Genomic DNA, 7035 nt, shown 5'->3' with positions numbered 1-7035 from the left:
TGCTTGTAGTACTGGGTACATACCCTACAGATACAAACGTGGCATTCTGAAGGGGCACATGCACCCAAATGTTTATAGCAGCAATGTCCACAATAGTTAAACTATGGAAAGAACCTAAATGTCCTTCAACAGATGAATCAATAAATAAGATGTGGTATATATGTACAATGGAATACTATGCAGCCATCAAAAGAAACGAAATCCTGCCATTTGTGATGACGTGGATGGAACTAGAGGGTATTATGCTTGGCGAAATAAATCAATCTGAGAAAGACTACTATCATATGATCTCCCTGATATGATGAAGTGGAGATGCAACATAGGCGGTTTCAGGCGTACGAAAAGAAAAATAAAAGAAGATGGGATTGGGAGGGAGAGAAACCATAAAAGACTGAATCTCACAAAACAGACTGAGGGTTGCTGAAGGGAGGTGTGATGGGAGAGGATGGTGGGAGTATGGACATTGGGGAGGGCAGGTGCTATGGTGAGTGATGGTGAGTGCTGTGAAATGTGTAAACCTGGTGATTCACAGAACTGTACCCCTAGGGATAAAAATACATTATATGTTTATAAAAAGTTTAAAAAAATAATTTAAAAAATCCATTAAAGACAAAACACATTGCAAGCCCAGAGCTAATCTCATATTCAATCAAAAACGTTTGAAAGTTTTCCCCTTAAAGATCAGAAAAAAGACAAGTGTGTCCACTTTCACTACTCTCATTTGACATAGTACTGGATGTCCTAGAAAGAGAAAGAAGGAACACAACGAAATAAGAGACTCCAAAAACGAATAAAAAAGGAAGAAGTAAAATTTTCTTTTTTTGGATAACATGAACTTACATGTTAAAAAATCCTAAAAACTTCACAAAATTTTGAATAAAAAATTTAGTAAAGCTGCCAAATACAAGATCAATATATAAAAGACAAGAATTTTGTTTAGTTTCATTTTTTTTTAATATGGAATGCTTCCCAGTTTTTCATGTCATCCTTGTTCAGTGATCACGCTAATCTTCTCTGCATCATTCCAATTTTAGTATATGTGCTGCCAAAGTAAGCACAAGACAGGAGCATTTTAACACTCTAATGATGAACTATCTGAAAAAATAAAGAAAACTATCTAATTCACTATAGCATCAAAAATAATAAAATACTTAGGAATAGATTTAACTAAGAAGATGAAAGGTCTGTACTCCATAAACTATGACATTGATAAAGAAATTGAAGGAGACACAAATTGAAAGATAGCTCATATTTATGAATGGTAAGAATTAACATTGTTAAAATGTCCATACTACCGAAAACCATCTGTAAATCCAATTCCTATCAAAAATCCAATGTTAGGGGCTCCTGGGTGGCTCAGTGGGTTAAGCCGCTGCCTTCGGCTCAGGTCATGATCCCAGGGTCCTGGGATCGAGACCCGCATCAGGCTCTCTGCTCAGCAGGAAGCCTGCTTCCTCTTCTCTCTCTGCCTGCCTCTCTGCCTGCTTGTCATCTCTCTCTGTCAAATAAATAAATTAAAAATCTTAAAACAATCCAATATTATTTTTTTACAGAAGTAATTAAAGAATCCTAAACTTTATGTGAGACCATAAAAGACAACAAATAATCAAAGCAGTTCTGAGAAAGAATGAAGAAGAGAAATTACACTTCTTGATTTGAAACTATACTACAAAGCCAAAAAAAAAAGAGAGAGAGAATGAAAACACAATCCACAGAATGTAAGAAAATACTTACGAATCTTATAAATAAAAAGAGGTTAATAACCAACAGATACAAATAGAAAAAAATATATAATTAAAAAAATAGCAAAAGGATCTCAATAGACTTTTTTTTTTCAAAATTTATATAAATGACCAACAGGAGCATTAAAAAGTGCTCAACGTAAAAAACTCAGGGCAGGGGCTCCTGGGTGGCTCAGTGGGTTAAGCCGCTGCCTTCAGCTCAGGTCATGATCCCAGGGTCCTGGGATCGAGCCCCGCATCAGGAGCATTAAAAAGTGCTCAACATAAAAAACTCAGGGCAAAGTCATTATGTTGTTGTTGTTGTTTACCTCTGAAAAACACAGCAAGATATTACTACCTATTAGAACATATACTACCAAAAAATTGAAACTAACAAATTTTGGTAAATATTGGGGAAAATGGGGAACTTATGCACTGTGATAGGGATATAAATTTGTATGGAAAACAGTATGGAGATTATTCATATTATTAAAAGTAAAATTACCATATGATTCAGTAATCCCACTTCTAGGTATATATCTAAAGGAAACGAAGTCACTGTTCAAAGACATATCTGCACTCTTATGTTCATTATAAAATTATTAACTCTAAGCAAGAGATGGAAATAACTTCAGTATCCATTAATGGATGAATGAATAAAAGAAGTATGGTAAATATATACTATGGAATACTACTTAACCATGAAAAATTAAGAAATACTGCCATTTACAACAGCATGGATGGATCTTGAAGGTATTATACTGAGTGAAATATTTCAAAGATTTTATATATTTTTTTAATTTATGTATTATGATATCCCTTACATACAGAATCTGAGGAAAAGGCAAACTAATGGAAACTTAGAATTGAGTTGACAAGGGGTGAACCTGAGATGGAGTAAGGTGGTCAAAGGGTGCAAACTTGCAACTATAATGTGAAAAATTTCTGGGGATCTAATGTACAGCATGATGATCATAGTTAATAAAATATACATACTTTTTTATTGTGCTTCCCTTTATTAAACTTTGCATATATCACATTCTTACAAGTTGAAAGTTTATAGCAATCTTGTATAAGAGAGGTCTGCTGCCACCATTTTTCTAACAACATTTGTTCATTTTGTGTCTCTCTCTCACATGTTGGTAATTCTTGCAATATTTCAAGTTTTTTCATTATTATTGTATTTGTTATGGTGATCTGTGATCAGTAATTATGACCCACTGAAAACTCAGAACTAGTTTACTTAAGGTATATACATTGTTTTTCTTTAAAAACATAATGCTTTTGAACAGTACAGTATAGTGTTTATTTTTTATATGCACTGGGAAACATAATTTTTTATATGCACTGGGAAACCAAAAAAATAATAATTTGACTTAGTTTATTGAGATAATCACTTTATAGATGCAGTCTGGAACCAAACCCACAAGACCTCTGAAGTTTATCTCTTCTATACTATATACATAAAAGTTGCTAAGAGAGTAGATCTTAAAATTCCTTATGATACATGCATAAAAAACAGTGGCAACTATACGAGATAGTAGATGTATTAACATTTTTATGTAGATTATATTGCAATAAAGATGCATATCAATTTATCAAATTGTACAAAATTTACACAATGTTAAAAGTTTGCAATGTTATAAGAAATCATTTCTTAAACTTACAAATTATAATATGTCGATTTTTTTTCAATAAAGCTGGAAAAAACTTTTTGTAGAATTAATCTATTTTTCAAAAAAGGAAGTAAGGAAGTAGAAACTACAACTAACTCTGAAATAATAGAATATAAAATCCATTTTCGTTATATACACTGTGACAAAAACTATTACTTAGTTTACAATGAAGGAGTACTTATGAAGCATGAAGGATGGTCTATAAATAAGGCTGAAAGAGCTCAGTTTTAAGGTTTAAATTTAAAATCTTCTTTTGAAATACTAAACTGACCACCCAGGTTTCCAAACATAAATGTCTTAACTGCATGAATTTATTTCATACAATTCTATAATCTAGTTTCATAAGAAAGCAGCATGCAAATTTTGAATAAGACAGACTTGCTTAAGTTTCTTTATGTTCAACAGTAAAGGATACCTCCCTAAAAATAAATAGAAGAAAAATCAGCATATTTATTATGATAATTATTATTCATAATGAGATTCATATTGAATTAGGGAATATATATCCTCAGAGGGGGTAAAGTAAAATGAAATTTATTTTGGTAAATGTGTCTATGAATAGTCAATACAATGCCTCAATATAAATGAATATTACCATTTTGAACAATTTAATTACTATTATTAGAATTATTATAAGTATAAAAATAGCTATCATTTTAGCATGGAATATGAGAATCTCATGCTCCATGCTTCATCACATCCACACAACAACTCTGCATAATAAGTATTATCATCACCATTTCATGGGTGAAAAAACTGAGGCTAACACATTTAGATAACTGGTTTATGATTACATGGCTAGTAAAGATGCATCACACTAATTTAGGCTTTCTGATTTCAGAATTGTACTCTTTCCACTGCACATTCTATTACTCCGTAAATACTTGGCCTGTTTTCATTTAGTTCTTTAATTTTATTCATGTGGTGATGGCTTAAAGCTTCCTTTAAAGGAAGCTTAAAAAATTCATTTAACCAAAAGCTCCCAAGAATTAAAAATGTCATGGATCTAATGTAGACATGGATATCATTAGTTAATGGGTAACTATATATTTTCCACTCTAGTGAGGTAACAATCAGAGTATTTTTCTAAGTTTTAGTCTCTCAGTGTTCAAAAGGACTTTGTTAAAATAGAAATATTTAGACAAAGGTGATCAAAAGTCTGGATCAGGTCACCTTAAGATAAATATTAGGAAACTGAGGAAACAAATGGAGATTTGAACACTGAGCTATGATATAATGAATGGTTTCAAGTATTTAGTAGAGTATAGAAAAGCCCTTGAAAGCCTGGTCTTAGCCTAGCATTGCAGCTTCAGGGATTTCTGTCTATCTATCATCTATCTATCTAGATATAAATTTGAAAACTTTTTTAACTTAAAGATTTTGAGAAATAGAACATAATCAGCACCATAGAAGATCTGTTTATGATAACAACCTAACCCCTCCTCCCAGTTTGTTAATATTCTCTCTTATTTAATGTAACATTGTGCAAATAGACCACTACTGATCTGCCGTTATGAATGAAATAGCTATAATCATCTGTTTGCATATCCTGGTGAAAATATTCATTTAGTTCCATGTTGTATTTCTAGGAATGGACCAGATTTTTATTTTTATTTTTAAGTTTTCTAAATAGTGTCCAACTTACCTCAAATGATTTTATTATGGGCACTTTCATTCTTTCACATTCTTGCAAGACAATTTTACTGTTGCCCAATATGGTAAGTGTGTAATAGTATGTCATTTTAGGTTTTAATTTATTTTTAATTTAATTTAATTTAATTCCAGATTCATAAGAAAGATAAACAGTTTTGATATATGAGTGGCCATTTGGATTACCCTTTCTCAAATCTTTTGATATCTTAACATTGTGTCATACTGACTTCTTTAATAGTAGATATTCTGAATGAACTTTTAGCTGTGTAGGTCTTCTCTATTTTATTTTGAACTTGTTTTCATTTCAAAATCTTTATAGTTATTTTCATAATCTGCTTTTATTTTGCTTTGTCTCTTATCTATCTATCTATCTATCTATCTATCTATTTGCAAGCAAGAGAGAGCGAGCAAGTGAGAGCGCAGGGAGGGATAGAAAAAGAAGGGGAAAGAATCTTAAGCAGGCTCCAGGCTCAGCACAGAGCCCAACTCTGGGCTCTATTTCACAACCCTGACATCATGACCTGAGCGTAAATGAAAGAAATAAAATAAAATTAAGGTGTTAAAAAAAAAGGAAATAGAATTGGAGGTTTAATTAAGTGAGCCACCCAGGCACCCCTGTGGTATCTTAAATTAGCTGTCATATCTTTAAAGTTCTAGAGTATCCATTTGGTTCATTTATAAAACCTTTCTCAATATCATTTTTAGTTTCAGTTTTTTGTTCAATTTGCTTCCCCTCTCATTTCTTTGAGCAGAGTAATCAAGCCATTTTACAATCTTTATTGATCATTTTAACATCATACTTAATCCCATTTTGTCTATCAAATCTTGTTAATGGTTTTTCTTTGTGTGCTTTGTTCCATTTTGCTACGTTCAAGACATTATATTTGAAACTCTTATTGAGTAGGGATAATTAAGAGCTATAATAATGGTATGGTCCTCCTTGGCAGGATTTTCTCTTATATCTGAGACTCTATAAGACAATCATACTCCAAATTCAGTGATTGACTTTCTCAGTTTACACAGAAGGCAAGGTAGGCTATAGTCTTATTTCTGCTTCTCCTTGTGCTTTGGGGATCTCAACTTAAATTTGGGTTGTACCAGAGTCCTCAAATTTGATTGCTGCTGGATTTTGAATTTTGTTTCTCTAGTATCAAGAGTCTATTAACAACACAGCTCAGTGTGTTTTAGCAGTTTCGAATGCTCTCATAGGTAAAATGGCTTCAGGGCATATATCTCTAGGCTCTCATTGTATTTCGTATTTTGGCCCAGTAATTCCTCACTTATTTTTAAAATCATTCTGATATTTTTAACTTTAAAAGCTATTTTGTCTGGATTTTTAGTTGTCTTAAGTAGGAGTTTTTAGATCACCATTACTAGACCAACAACAAACATAGATGAAAATATCTGCAGTAGTTTATCACGTCTTTATGGCTTTGAACTTCCATAAGCTGAGGCATCCTTCTCTAATCACTTAGGCAAACTCCAATTTACCCTTTAAAACAACACAAGAATTGCTTCATTTATTAACATGTTCAGGGATGACTCTTCCCCACTGTTCTTACCAACTTTCCCACACATTCTTTGCTACCCACACCTTGTTTATGAACTTTCATTAGGTATATCAGCGTGACCAGAATTTTGCTCTATTGTATTTTTGTCCTTTAGAGCTTTAATTAAATATGAATTCCATAGAAAGTCTGTCCCTTTTCTTTCAAACCTGGGTTAGTTATTTCTTCTCATTCTTTGTCAGAAGTTACTTTATTAGAGAAACTTATAGCTCTATTGTGACTTTGGAGCCTTTACAGTTTTTTGACTGGAAAAATCACCCATCCCTGAGATTTTTACGCAGCTTCCTAGCTGATATTATTCAGAAATCTGTTCAAAACAGACTTTTTCAGGGAGGCCCTTTCGGACCACTCAGTTAAAAAACCTCTTCTCAATCACTGCTCTTTTTAAAATGGGCTTATTTATTTCAAATATGCATC

General features: G+C 32.4%; 1 non-coding gene across 1 annotated transcript; it reads right to left on the bottom strand.

The window, feature by feature from the left end:
- Nucleotides 1-951: 951 nt before the first annotated feature.
- On the bottom strand, nt 952-1058 carry LOC131834926 (U6 spliceosomal RNA). Its single transcript, XR_009355017.1, has one exon. It is a non-coding gene; the product is annotated as a U6 spliceosomal RNA (small nuclear RNA).
- Nucleotides 1059-7035: the final 5977 nt, after the last annotated feature.

This window comes from Mustela lutreola, chromosome 6 (assembly GCF_030435805.1).
Source record: "Mustela lutreola isolate mMusLut2 chromosome 6, mMusLut2.pri, whole genome shotgun sequence".
Lineage (NCBI taxonomy): Eukaryota > Metazoa > Chordata > Mammalia > Carnivora > Mustelidae > Mustela > Mustela lutreola.
This window is presented reverse-complemented; position numbering and strand designations above follow the sequence as displayed.